Raw genomic sequence first — 16,017 nt, forward strand, 5'->3', positions numbered from 1 at the left:
CAAACTAAAGTCTGCCACAGAAGGAAGCACCAGTTCATTCATATCACACCAGGGTCTCTCTCTCCTCCGCAGTATCCACTTGAGGTAATTTAAGGTTATGTACATTTCTTAAAATCCAGGGCTGCTATTGCTGTTTATAACATAATTTCTAGCTGCAGCATTCATCGGACGAGTCGGCACCAATCAGCCTGACCTAACAGCAGGGGGGCCTGCCACTGTTTATTGTAGTGCTACAGTACATGTCCAGTACGCACAGCGTGGGGGGACCCGTGAAGTTGACACTCAGATATCAACGAGACAAATACACATCATAATGGGAGAGGAGGCACAGACGCAGCCCGTTCAGAAAGGTGTGAACAATCACACAGGCTCCTGTTAGGGTCTTCAAGGTGTTCTTTGGTTGACTTTTTTGATTACGTTGGTGGCCATTTTATCACCGGAAAGATTTGCCTCCAGGATGGAACCTATAGGTAGGTAATTTCATCTTTTTGTGTGATATAGATTAGAGTGTCACCCACTCTAATCAAGAAGCCATCAGACTTGCTGAGATTACTATTTGATCCAAAGAGAATGGATTCAGTTTTTCCCAGGTGTAAAGATAGTTTCTTATCAGTAAGCCAGGTGCATATATTCTACCGAGTTCAGAGCTAATCAACCTGCAGTTTGTTCCTGTCCGAGACCAGCAGTGGTGAGTCATCTGCAAAACAGGATCAGTGAAATTTCCGAGATTTCTTTTTAATGACTGACCCCAACCGGGAGGGACCCGTGAAATTGTTACCGAAATCCGAGTAGAGCCATCAGAAAACAAGAATGATAATCAGTCAACTGCCAGACCACAAAATTATCTCTAACTCTAATTCTGCCATCACATCTGTCAAAATGTAGTATACAAAATATACAATATATGCTTTTATTTGGTCAAATGTCAATAGAAACAAATACCGGTAAATCAACAGAATATCTAAATGTGAATATTAAAAAATGAGAATCACAATGTTGTGCACTGAAGATGTAGCCTAATAGCAATTGACTTAAATAGCACTTTGAGATTCTGTGGAATATAAAGTGCATTATAAATATAGAAAGACAGATGATTTTTTTTTACATTTGTGGTCTGTAATCTGTATCCAAATAGCTGTTACAATTATTTTGAACATTACAAATAATACACGTCCTCATTATGTAGTTAATTAAACACAGGGGTCCATTTTGTTACATTATTTTGACTTTTGAGCTGTCTCCCTTTGAATCCTGACGCCACTGCCTGACCACGCCCACCTTGTGGCCACGCCCACATTAAGGACCCCCCCATGTAAACAGAGCTGACACACGTACGTTCCATTAGACATTTACACTGTGGCTCTCAAAAGGCAGTCATGGGTGAACAATTTGATTATTTTCTTTCTAAAACGTCCGCAGTGAATAAATGTGATGTTATTTATGGATAACAAGCAGACAGGAGGGAATTTTACGGTTAAGCAATTAATTGTAGTGGATGCGATTGTGGTACCGCTAATGATCGTGAGCACTGCCATTGCATCCCCCTAGTAGGTTATAGCCTAATATCATTATAATAATATAGTAGGCTACAGTTTAGTTAATTAGGCCTACATAAACAGCTTATTTCAACATTAGCAGCCAATTTGCTCTTTCTTTCTATTCAGAACAAGGTTGGTCATTTCAAATTGCCACAAGGTTCATGTCAGTGGTTCTCAACCTGTGTTTGCCTGAGGATAAAGCAAGGCTCCCAAATATAATTGATTTAAAAAAGATATGTTGTAAAAGATTTGAATGATGAAATAACATTATAATACACATTATAATAATAACATTAAACAGTTTAAAACAAGTTAAGCAATCGCAATTGCCTTAAGATGTGTAATATTTCTGCGTGTATGCCGTTATTTGTTACCCGCAATGTTATGCATTGTAAGACAACTATAATAGCAAGTGTTAAACTAATGGACTCAAGTGTATAAATAGAAACCATGAACTAGAAAATGTGTAGGCCTACTAAGCCAATCATGCTTACTGGAGGGGACAACACGCATGCACGCACGCGCGCGCACACACACACACACACACACACACACACACACACACACACACACACACACACACACACACACACACACACACACACACACACACACACACGTTTTGTTTTTTACAGCATACATGATCATGTCTGGTGCTTATGAGGTGGAATGGATGCCCGGTGTCACTGGAGAAATGATTAATTTGCCTGTGACAGCTCGGATGAGCTTCTGGCTCGGCAAGGACAACATTTATGTGCAAATGTTGAACATTGGCCATTAGCAGTACAAAGCTCTCTCTCTCTCTCTCTCTCTCTCTCTCTCTCTCTCTCTCTCTCTCTCTCTCTCTCTCTCTCTCTCTCTCTCTCTCTCTCTCTCTCTCTTGTCTCTCTCTCTCTCTCTTCTCTCTCTCTCTCTCTGCCCTGACCACTACTGCCCAATCATGCAAGCTTCCGCATTAATATGCCCTCACCTCACCGTGGACAATTTAATTACTAGACTCATTGGAGAGGCAGACAGAATCATGGCTCTGCAGCTCACTGGAGATCCAGGGTGACTTTGAGGCCAGACAGCAGGGAGAGAAGACACTCTTCCCCACTCTTCCCTAAATTAGGAACAAAAATAATGAAACTGTACTGTACTGTACTGTAGCCCAGGGGTTCTCAACCCGTGGGTCGCGACCCCTTGGGGGGTCGCCAAATTATTTTAGGGGGTCCCCAAATTATTAAAAAAAAAGATATATATATATATATTTTATTTTCACGATTTTTCAAAAATAGCAGACCTACAAGCTCGTAGCGCGCCACTCGGTGGCGCGCTATGAGCTTGTAGATCTGCTATTTTTCAATAGCTAAATTATAACAATGCTTAAAACACCAAAAGGGGTTCCCGCCCAAAATGGTTTAAGGTTATTGTAGCAATCAATTTATATTGGGGGTCGGGAGGGGGCGGGGCGGGGTCCCGAGACATTGCCAAAGCATTTCCGGGGGTCCCCGGCCAAAAACGTTGAGAACCCCTGCTGTAGCCTACTGTTCTGAAACGTATTCATGTCAAGGGTTCAACCAAATTCACATGTATTTGGCCTCGGACCCCCATCTGAAAATATTTTTTGCCACGTGTTAGTCCGACATCCCTTTAGTCTTTTACCTCCTTACATGATTTCCTGTTTTTTGAGTGGTGCAAACCACTCCAACAACCAGCTTTGTCTGTACCCGTGTACCTGTACGTGTACCCGTGTACCTGTACGTGGGACCCAAAAAAATGAGCATGGTTACTATGGTCACTGACATTACGTCAGACCACAGCTGATCAGGCTATATAAGACTCAGTTCACACGGGTGTGATTTTTATTTTATATAGAAGTGTATATTTGTACGTCTCTAAATGTTCTGATGAATTGAAAATGGTGGACCCAGTTGTAAACAAGTGTAATGCTTTATCAGTGTGTTGTCCACAGTAACAGTCTTTGTATTGAGTTGTGCTTTCATGTGAAATGTACCCATTCTGCAAACTTAAATATTTCAAGACTACGTGGCCGTTTAAGACTCACCCGTGGCTTCCGCATGCGGTTAGGGTTTGGGTATCTATAGGGTTAGTATGTAGATTTTAAATAAAGGTTGAATGAATGGGTGTCGGATTATTGGGACGTCGGACATCACCTCGGAGGAGGTCTCTGTTCCAACAGTGCCGTGTGAACCGGTCTGGAGCGGATGATATCGTTACGTCATGTTGTAGTATTGTTTTGTAGTCATCAGGCAGGAACAATCAAACGTAACTTCCTTTTCCCTCAAACCAGAAGAATAACAATAAAAGCACTCGTAGCCTGCAGCTTTTATTGAGAAAAAGCGGTTTGAGGGAAAAGGAAGTTCCGTTTGATTGTTCCTGCCTGTCGACTACAAAACAATACTACAACATGACGTAACGATATCCTCCGCTCCCGACCGGATCATATACCCGAAATGAAATGGTGCCCAGGCTACTCTGCCCAGTTTCTGGGTGTTTTTAAATCTCTTCTAAAGACCCACTTTTTCTCCCTGGCTTTTAATGTTGTCTGATTACGCATATACCCTTCTTATACCAGTTATGTATATACTTCCGCTTTGTCATTTGTTGTTTTTTATATGCTCTTGTTCAGCACTTTGGTTTGTCTTTAAATGCAAATAATGTTATTATAGCATGGTGTGGCGACAGAGAGGCTTTGAAATGCCTGATTTATGTGGTTTATATTTAGGTGTGAGTGAGTGAATGATTGAGAACGTAGGTGGTGACCAGGAGGTGATTAGTCCCAGGCTGGTGTTAAAAAGCCAGCTCTTCTCAGCACCAGTGGGTTTCCGTTTGCTCATGTTTTGACGAGCCGTCGTCTGAAAACTCACCTCTTCAGACTCCATCTTCCGTAGCACTTGTACTAGCCTCGACAACCTTACAGGCGTATGCAAAGGCTACATTTATTTAATTTAGATAGCATGTAGTATAGGCACACTATGGCACATAGCACTCTATAGCACATAGATTGTATATTGTACTGTACTGTACTTTAGACGGATGTTAGGTTCTTAGCTTGCTTATGATCCTTGATGACTATTTATATGTATTTGATGTATTATCATGTGTTGTTCTTGCTTACTGTAGAGGCCTAAATCTCTCTGTATATTGTAGTGTTTTGGAGTGTCTGCTAAATGCCTAAATTGTATTAGATTGTTAGGAGTTAGTAGGAGTTATAGGTTAAGGATTGTATACAGTATATATAGGCTTGGGTCTGATCTGTTTCGTCGATAAAAGCAACAGATAAAAGATGATCTATAACAGTTGGACTCGTATCAAGGCCAGGTAGCTATGAAATGCAAGGCTCTCTCAAAGTGCAGCTGCTAAAAGTAAAAATAAATAAAAATAATAAAAAGTGCAGTGTAAACTCCCAACATTGTTGTGAGAATAACAGATACAGTGTAAACAACGATATGGCCTTCAGCAGAAATCTTACACATGATATTTATACTGTACAGCAGTGGTTCTCAAAGTGTGGTCTGGGGACCCCCAGGGGTCATTGAGGGAGTTCCAGGGGGTCCCCAGCAAAATGTGTTAATATATGAGCAAATTCAGTTTAACCAGTTTAACCCTATATATAAATCGGCTATATTTCCTAATCAAATCAAATCAAATAGCACATATAGCACATTTACATTAAGTGGAAAAGCAACCAATAACTAAATAACAGCATATTAGTCCTGCAGCCAACAGGCTTTTTTGTTCAAAGTGGGAAATTTGGTATATTTTTATTGGCCTAAAATATTGTCTGTATACATTCATGAATCCACCTGCTGACCGGCTGTCATCATTGAGTAATTTCTTTTAAAGGGGGTTATATGTGACCATATCATTAACAACCTATATAAGGCAAAATGTTGAAAATGTCATTACGCATTAAGTAGCATGGTTTAAAACCATAGATATTAAAAATATATAGATGCCTCATTGGCCGCTGCAGTTCGTTGGAGAACGACCTGTCTCCAATGGGAGGAGGAAGTCAAGCGGAATCTTGAAGGCACACTCCTCTGATTGGAATACCGAATGTCCCCTTCTGTTCTCCCGTTTTGCTTCCACTATGCTTCGCAAGGAATCTGGGGAAAGGTTGCCAATGCAATCACGCATGGTTTCATGTTGCCTTCCGTTGAAATACAGACGCCCCAGAGCCGGAAGAGGCATCTACCTTTGTGTCAAACTGGGGGGATTTCATGATTCTGAATCCATTCCAAGCATTAGTTTTGCACAAAAAACACTCCTTGGGCTAAATTTGCCATTGCCACTTGCCACATTGCACTTCAATGTGCCCAAATGTGGCCTCATCACATTTTGTGATGACGGCTATGGTCGTTTTTACCCCAAGGAGTGTTTTCATGCCAAACTAATGCTTGCAATGGATTCAGAATCATGAAAACCTGTCACATTGGCACGTCACATGCTACTTAAAGCATAAATGAAACTTTGAAAATGTTGCCTTATATAGGTTGTTAATGGTATGGTCACATATCACCCCTTATAAAGAAAATTGCTCAATCCAGACAGCCGGTCAGCAGGTGGATTCATGAATGTATAGATTGTAGTATACAGACAGTCAATATTTCAGGGCAATTAAAACAGCTACCGGACTATATGTGAAGATGTAGCTACTCTAACAAACATACTGTATCTGCAAATTCTGCATAGCATAACTACAGTAGCATCTATCATACAATAGGCAACAAGAGGTGATAAGTGGTACAAGGAGTAAGGAGTGCTGGGTATCGATTGAACACTTTAGAGTTAGACAGAAATTCAAACACCAAAAGAGTAGGCCTACAGTCAAACACTGAGCATACACTACAGCATAACACAAACAAAAATATTCTTGCAGTCTCGTTTTCATTCAGGTCCTATGTATTAGATTCATAAAACACAACATAAAAAAATAACAAGATTTTGTGATGATATTCATCACAAAATATAAAACACTATATGTACCTCTATGGGGTGAAAGGGAGGAACGTGATCACCTGTGTAATGGATAAGTGAATATTTACCTCCCTAAAAATATCAAAAGGAATGCGGAGTGCAAGGGGGTAAGGTAGAGGCAAGCTAGGGCTCCCCTGGCGCTATCACTTACAGAACATGATATCTGCTGCTATATGTGCTGTCTTTACTTTACTTTACTTTGCACAATAAACTGATATTGCCATTCATTTTATTCATTTATTTAGCACACACATTATTTGTTGTATTACCCTTTGTTTCTTTCTCTATTATTGTGCCATTGTGCTAGTGTTTCAAACAATAGAAGCATGCGCACTTTGCGCAGTTGCGTTTTTAATCTTGCAAATGTGAACCAAGATTTGACCACCCAGGCGACCACAGTTTCCCTAATCCAGCACGGTTCTGCAACACCTTCCATTATGTGTGTTCGTCAGAGCTCTATCTTTTGTCCTCTGTTTCTCAGGCCATCATGGTGCCCTCCCTCCCTCGTGCTCGACAAGCCATAGCTTCCATTGGTTTGCGTGTCCTGCCATGGAAGCCTTCTTTATGGGTCTCAAAGGGAATTATTCACAGTCTCCTCGGTGTTGTGACAAGGTCGCCGGCTCTCCGTCTCCCCTCTCTCTTCTTGGCTTCTGTTTGGAACCATAATTGATTGGGTTAAGCAGCAAGAGAGTGAAGGTCACGCCTGCAGCGGGAGGTGTGGTGCACACAACACCACACATGGCCAGGACATGCTCTCTCCATCACCCCAAGACCACCACCACCTCGGCATGGACAGGCCTCTGAGATGCACCTGCTCTTGCGTGTTGCTATGCTGTATATCCATCCACCCGTATAGCCATATGGGACTCGGCGAGGATTCTTGATGTGCCTCAGAGCCATCAAATCATACCGAAATATGTAAACTGGGAGCCAGTCCAGTGCTTTTATTCCCATCAGTAATGACGGGGCCGGGATGATAACAACGTTAACATATTCATTTCCAGCATTAAGGGCCTGTCAACGGGGAAGCGTCTAGGTCGCACATTAAAGCACAAAAGAAGTCTCGGAGTAGACTTTAACAAGAGCAATGTTCCCCGGCACTTGAAAGGAATAAATGATACAGGGGGCTCCATTTGTGCAGCTTGGATGCACCAGAATCAGTTTGGCTTCATTAGCGAGCCTGTGTAAATCGTAGCCTACAATGAATGAAGTGGGGGTGGATTTGTTTGGGAAGGGAAGGGAAGGGAAGGGAAGGGAAGGGAAGGGGGAATACTGCCACAATGCAATTTACACCCAGAAAGGAAAAAGAAGAGGAAGATTTGTATTTTTATTTTTTGTGTTTGTTTTCATTCGAATCAGCCAGCCAATGGAGCAAATCCAAAAGCAACAGCTGCCAACGCAGGTTACCACCATTCAGTCGGAACGATCAAAAGACTGTCAATGTACAACTAGTTCAATGAAAATGTGTTCAAATGCAAGCAGCACAGACAGTGTGCACCTTCATTCTTCACGTGACAATGTGAATTATGCCTCACTGGAAACAGTGCTTTGACATCTTCAGTGCCTTTCTTTATGCACACACAGTATGAAAAAAGATTTGTGCGATGTGTGAGTATTTCAGCTCCAGATAATAGCTAAAGTAATCCCCCGCCATGGGCATCGATTCCACAAAGAAAATAGATGTTCCTGCCTGTGCGATGACTCCTCGCTAGCAGAGAATTACTGCACTAGTAAAGGTAAATAAAGCGACGAGATGGGTTTCTGAGCCAGCATATTGCTCGTTCAGTTCTCTCATTATTCCAATGCCATCTTCTTGAATTATCGGGGACTGGGGAGATAAGATTAAAGGGATAGCATATTTAGTCATACATTATCTGTATGTGTGCCTTTTATTGTTCAATATTTGGCAGAAGCATTTGAGATTTGAGATAGTCAGGGCTGATACTCTTAACCGGAACTGTCAGTCCCAACATGATATATGTTTACAGGTGTTAAAGCTCAAACAGAAACAAACAAACACACAAAAACACTGATGAAGATCTACAGTAGTCCATTATAGTTACTGTTATCAACTCTGAATACCACTGAACCAAATGGTGGTGCAACGGTTAATCTAACTAATTGATTTAAACTATAATACTAGCCTACATAATAATATAATACTAGCCTACATCATTTAATAAAATCATTTTTTCATAATCCTATTTGGGGCATGTCATCATAGACGAAAATATATTCTAAAAATGACAAAAGTAGTGAACTATCAGATCTACAAGCTCAACAGGCATTGTAGCAGATCTTTCACTCTGGCTGTGAATGCCACAGACGAAAAACAGTCTAAGTCCACACTATTGATCCATAATGTATAAATGATAGATAAGGGTTCAGGACAACGAGGCCTTTTCGTGGAGGGGTCAGAATGAAATTTGGACTGTTTTTCGTCTGTGGTACTCAGCCTAGTGTCACCACACCAGACGCTGGATGCGAGGCTAGAGATCTGCTAGCGATTCAGGGGTTCATGGAACCAGGCTGTGTCAACAGACTTTCAAAATGTTTTAAAACTGTTTATAAAGGCATGTAAGGCTTATTAGCCAGGGAACCTTTTAAGCTCCTAGCAGCCATCTTGAATGCCACCTGGAAAATGACGCCTAGTAGTAGAAGGAGATTTGTATTATGTTCTTCTCATAAGCATCCCCAGATGAACCAATTGAAACATCTTCTGTATCAATTATTTGTGGTTAAGTGATATTTCTTTCCTATATTAACCCATCTTCACATTTGCGGGGAACTGAGAAACGGACCTCCACTCTCCACGGTCATAGAACTTCTGGAAATGACCCAACCATAAAGTGAACCCATAAAAACAGAATTGACTAAGGTTGGAAGAATTATAAATGTTTAAGGAAATCATTTTGTTTGTTTATGATGCTCTAAACCAGTAGTTCTCAAAACTGATTCTGTACTACCTAGAGGTTCTGAGGTTTCGGTATTATCATATGATAACCTACATTTTCTGCTGTTATATATACTGTACAAACGGTTTAGGAAATCACAGATTGAGACTTTAACCATACTGTAGCTTTTATTAAATGTCTGAGACCATTGATGTTTTTTGGAAGATGTTTCTGAACATTATTAATATTATAATGCTAGTTTGGAATTAAAACACTCTAATCTTTGAATAAAATATGCATTATTAGTGTAGGGCTTGACTTTACCAGACTTTATTTTCCACATAGTCATAGCAGCAGTGTTATAGTTTACAATCCAATAGGAAGACTTACTGGTGCCTCTATGCAATCTAAATTACTGAAGTTGTGGTGACTGAGAATGACTGACACAGTTCTCCAACATTGTGCTGTTGAGGAGCCCCACAATGATTAGGCTGAGTTTGTGTCAGTGTGTGTCATAAAAGAACATTTTAGTTTTTAGATTAACTGTCTAAGTCAGGAGATAAGATTGAGAGAGAGAATGATATACATTCTCTCACTGAGCTAAATTCCAGCCGGTGAAATAATAAATAATAATAATAATAATAAATAATAAAGAAATAATACTTAGTCTGGTGACCACCGGAAGTGGTCCAGACACCAGACAGCCGGGATGTAGACGGCACCCTGGGAGCAGCATGGGTTGGCGCCCCAGCCTGCATCCTCCGTGAGGAGGAAGCCCAAAAACCTTCGATGAGGCCTTTAGGAGGGCCATTCGAGCCACAAGCGGAGCCTGCAGTACCACCGTTGCCCAGGTGGAGCCTGCAGAACCATTGCGGCTCAAGAAACCACCTGAATGAAGTGTCTGGTGCTGGGCGGTACTCCTGGTGAGAGCAGGAGTGGACCTAGTGAGACGTAGGAGGGGCCCGGACATCACAGGAGTCAACCCACAGAGACTAGTCCCTCCACATGCCAGAATTGTACCTCCCAGTCCCGGCAGAGTAGTTCCGGAGTGGATCCAACGGATTTTGTGGCCCTGGTCTTTCCCTAGTGGGTCTGATCGAGGGCAGCTACTGGGACGAAAGTCGGGACTTGATCACCCTGGCTGGGTCACCCGAGTGAGGGGTATGATGGTTGCGAGACCCGAAACCCTGATGACCTTGGGATACATCACTGAGGATACGTTCCAGGTGCATCCAAGCGATGTATTTTCGTTCTGAAATTAAACTATTCCTACCACTGAACCAAATGGTGGTGCAACAGTTAATCTAACTAATTGATTTAAACAAAATACTAGCCTACATAATTGATAATTTAATAAAATAATTCATTCATAATGCATCCATGTCATCATAGACGGAAATATATTTACGAAAACATTTTTTTACTGCATGGGGACCACCTGGGACTCTCTCAAGGACAAACCCCATTCTGAGAACCACTGCTACACACCATCTCTGAGCCAGGCCCTCCATCCATCATCTATCAGAACTCTGTAAGAGGTCTGGGTGCGGGACAGTATAGAATATGAGGGGAATTCATAGGGTATGGGATAAGTGCACCATGTGAAGAGAAGAGCACTAGACATGCTGATATACAAGCCCACCAGGTCCGAGCCAACTCCAGCTGTATAGCCTACTACTTTCCATATAAAGGCTATTCAAAGTGCTTTATGTACACACCGAGGCATCAAATATTTATGGTATTTGTTGCTGTTCACCACAGCGCACGACCTCACCCAGGCAAATTCAGTGTGTGAGAAGATACACTGAATAAACAATTCTGACTCGAAAAAGGGCATTTAAGGAGAAATCGCGGAAAACGTGTCAAATGAAGAGAGATAAATGTGATATACTAGCCAGGAGGAACGCCAGGGGCCATGGATCCTTGGTCCACTCCTTTTCCCCCCACCAAATCTAAAAAATAGCCGATTTACAAGTGTTGTGCAACATGTTGATAGGTGACCATGTGTCAAAAATTGTCGATCTACAAGCTATTATTACATGACTGTAATATGGATAAAAACAAATATCAAAGCATAATTTTGAACTATACAGCATGAGATGGTATAGAGGAGGCTCAGTGGTTTCACACACAGAATGTGAGTACTTTTTTCCACAACTGGAAGGTTTAGTATTGAAATGTGGCTCTTGTCATTCAAGTGAGGCCCTCAGTGCGGGTCAGTGCAGCAATTGATAAGAGATTAGGACTGGCTCAATATGGGGTCAAGCGGCTGACATTGTGGATATAATGTAACACCAGCACAAAAGTGTCAATTGAAATCTGCATCTCATAAAATGTTTGCAATAAATTGTACACCACCCACACCCGACATTGTATTTCATTATTACTTTTAATGTTTGAAAATGTTTACTTATAGGCCTGGGCCGTGGCTCAGCGGTCCAGGCACCCTGGCCGGTAGCCCGAGCCCGGCAGTGTGCCGCAGGCTCGACTCCTGATCCCGACGGCCTTTACTGCATGTCACTCCCCCATCTCTCTCCCCCATTTCCTGTCAGCCTGTCTCTCAATAAAAAATATAAAATAAAATGTTTACTTATAATGATATGACCAAATCAAGTAAATGTCATTGTGTAGAGCCTTTACCTGTAATCTACTTGTGGGCAATTCAACTGAGTTAAATTGAGCTTAGACGCGTGCTTGATTAATTCAATATCCAGAGAGTTGTATCATGTCGGATATAATGTCAATCCATGTATTAAACATAAGCGTTCTTTCCAGTAGTAAAAATCATAAGATAAAGCGCCATTGAACGCCAACCTGCATGGCATCATCACAGTCAAAAACGATTTGGCTTTTCCCATTGCACAACTGGTTCGCATCACCCACTTCCAAGTATAAATCATTATGGTTACCATGGTAATAATTACCAATGCCACACGTCTGCATCATGATCATTAAAATCAAACAAACATATATATACACCAGTATATATATATATATATATATATATATATATATATATATGCTGTGATCCCTGATGATTTTGTGTCAAACGTACAGAAGTGAAAAACCTGCAGAAAGGTGTTTCTGTAGGGGGTCTTTGTCCGGCTGAAGGAAAGGTGCACCTGTCACCGCTCACTCCCCGCTGTGAAAGAAGAGGCGGCCCTGATTTGAACTCTTATGAAATTCAAAACGGGGATGAAAATGCAGTTTTCCCTCCATGAATGTAGGCTATAACCCGAGTGAACCTACATAGGCTATACACTTTCAAGGATGCTGGCCACTGCAGCGCTTCAAGGCCTTGCACCGCCAGCGTCACACACAAAAGAAATGAAAGCCACAAGACGTTTTTAATTCTCACTCTGACAGCGCTCATTGTGGGGCTGTGTCATCATTCCTATTTTTTTCACTTCTTTTCACTTTAAAAGGGCAACACCCCAATATGAATATTCATAAACTGCTCATTCTGCAAGTTCCACCCTGTTTGAATGCATTAATAACAGACAAAATATTTTATTTTATTTATTCCAAAATGAACGCAGCCATAAAAAAGGGGGAGGCGGGCAATACAATTTTATGGCTTTCTGGGGTCATTAAATGTTGACGGAATAATACATCTTTCGACAATAAAGACAATAAAGACGAGCAATTAAAGTATTTAGACCACCCGCCATGACACTGTTGTTAATAGACCTTTCGGTAAGCGCCACCCTGCTCCCGCACCTCCCCCGCCCCTCCCCCAATACTGTTGCTAAATAGGACACGCTTGCTGCTCCTACACTGAGGACCGTGTTATGTCTGCGTTTTTCCGAAGAGGAATAGAAGTATTCATATCAACAACATCCATACTATAATAACGCCATGGTGAAACGTTGCTGTTGGGCGTCCTGCAACAGTGCTTCATACCCAGAACGTTTGGGGCATTTTCTTTTTATTCCCTTTCCCGTGGGTGCGCATATGCACATGCATGTCAGTGTTTAGAATATGGAGGTGGAGGACGCGGCGGTCACTCATTCACCCTCCCTGCTACTAAATCATACTATTAACGTCAACTTTTACTAAACAACGACTACATAACTTCACCACAGCACGTCTATCCCCCTCCCACAGCGGTTCAGAAAAAATAACGCTGCTTACCCTTTTCTGCACATTGTATCCAAAAAGTGAAGGTCCGCTAATGGTCTAAACTAATTTGAATTTAGGAACGGCAAAGAAAATCCAAGTTTAAACGGTTAAACAAGCGTTTACACATCATTGGAGCTTGTTTAGTCAGCCGCTTCCATTTTTTCAAGGAAGTTGAAGTTGAGTTGCTTTAGTGCCTCCCCTGGTCGAATGTGGAATTATATTTTCCAACTGACTTCAGTTCAGTCGACATGCACGTATGCGCATGCACACGCACAAACACAAACACAAGCACAACTTCCTTGAAAAACATGAAAGCGGATCACTAAACAAGCTATTTAAACGCTCGTTTAACTGTTTAAACTTTTTCTTTGCCTTCACTTTTTGGATACAATGTGCAGAAAAGACGTGACTGGCTGTGGCGAAGTTATGTGGCCGTCCACACAAGCAACTAAGCTTGCCCCAAAAGTTACAAAGCACACCATTTGCTCCAAGGTAAGTTGTTTGTTGTTTAATAGACGATTGATTTAAACATTGTTTAGTAAAAGACAGTAAAAGACAGTAAAAGACAGACAGACAGACAGACTGACTAATGAAGGAGCCAACACTTTAAGGGCGTATTCCTGTACTCAGACAGATGATGTAATGCACAAAAGAAACAAACACAAACACAAGAGAAGACCATAATATGTATGTCACCATTATGTTCATCCTGCTTTGAGCATTTCAAATGAAACATCACAAGCTGTTGTTGTTATAATAATAATAATAATAATAATAATAATGAATAATAATAATGAACCTCTGTCCCACAATTTCCAGAACGGCCTGTTATAGCGCCACCAGGAGCCTGACTTTTGAAAAACAAAAGTTTTTCTGTCCAAAAATCCTGCAAATCGTTACACACTATCTCTATAGTCATATGTTCAAGCTGGATCTGTCCGATATTTCATATTCCATCTTAATTGGCTTTCAAAGTTTGCAGGATTGGCCCTTTTGAAACAAAAAGCCTCAAATCGTGAACGCAGAGTGCAATTTACGTGAAATCTTTTACGGACTTTCCTACTAGGCTGAGGAATATATCCCACCCTTTTCACATTGGCCTGTTATAGCGCCACCAACAGGTGGATTTTTGCAAAACACATTTTTGGAACAAAATGCCTCAAATCATCCAATTGCCATCAATGGTGTAAGAACAAATGGCACCCTTTTCACATTGGCCTATTATAGCGCCACCAGGAGGCCAAAACCTGACCTGGCCTGGTGGAGACCTGTGCCCCGAGGGGCACTTTTTCTAGTTATTATTATGGAATGAATTCTGTACTGGCCATATATGGTGCATGTCTTGAGTGTACAGGGTTTGATGAGGTCAGATCAACTTATAGCATGTCAGAACAGATCAGCTCCATAGGCTATATGGAGATCTAAGGGTGGCAGTGTCTTGAGTGTACAGGGTTTGATGAGGTCTGGCCATATATGGAGCGTGTCTTGAGCGTACAGGGTTTGATAATGCCAGATCAACATATGGAATGTCAGAACAGGTCAGCTCCATATATGAAGATCTAACGGCCATATATGGTGGTGTGATGTGTCACAAGGCATAACGACTGCCGGCCATATATGGTGGTGTGACGGACTGACTGGTTGTGCAGGTTTTCATAGTAATCTGCGACCTACTGTCGCAATTATGTTCAAACTAAAAATATATAATGTATATTCATAGTGAATGCCATCCAGGCCAATTCCCTAAGACAATGTTACAGACAAACAGAACATCATTATTTTAATGAGACCAGCGTTGACTGGAGTCATTCATCCATGGAGATGTGTCCTCTTTGTGTTTTTGGGCACCGCGGCAGGCGCTTCTGTGAGCAGTTCTGTCAGGGATGTATGCGGTGGTGCGCAGTGTTGCCATGTCTGCGTATTATAAGCGATTCTGGTCTTGTTGTTGTGTAAAGTCTCTTGTAAATATTGGTGGCTGCGGCTTGAGGTATAAGCTGTTGCTTATTTTGGCTTGAATCCTAGTGTTATAACACTTTCTTTTGTTTTGTTATCAATATTTATTCAATCTGAGAATCCCATCGGCAAATAACGTGAAAACTGCGACCCCAGCAGTTTGTCTAGATAGACTAATATTTATTTGACAATAGCCATAGGCGATTTTTGGCTATCCCAACAGATTTTTTTTATTATGATTTTTGAGTGAAGCAACCATAGGGTGCAGCACTCCAATGCCCAGCAATGTGTCCCTTTGTTGCAACCGCATGTCGTATTTACTATGGAATCGTACATTTCCCGCCAGTGTGTTGGTTGGTTGGTCACCCCAGGCAAGCCCCCATATATGGTGCCTGCATGGTCTCGTGACAACATGTAACATCATCAGGGATAGAGATGTGGAGACAATGATGTCATAGTAAATGCGACCTGTTCTGACATTCCATATGTTGATCCTCCCCATCCATCCTTCCTCTTCAATGTCTCCC

This window comes from Electrona antarctica (genome assembly GCF_951216825.1).
Source record: "Electrona antarctica genome assembly, chromosome: 11".
NCBI lineage: Eukaryota > Metazoa > Chordata > Actinopteri > Myctophiformes > Myctophidae > Electrona > Electrona antarctica.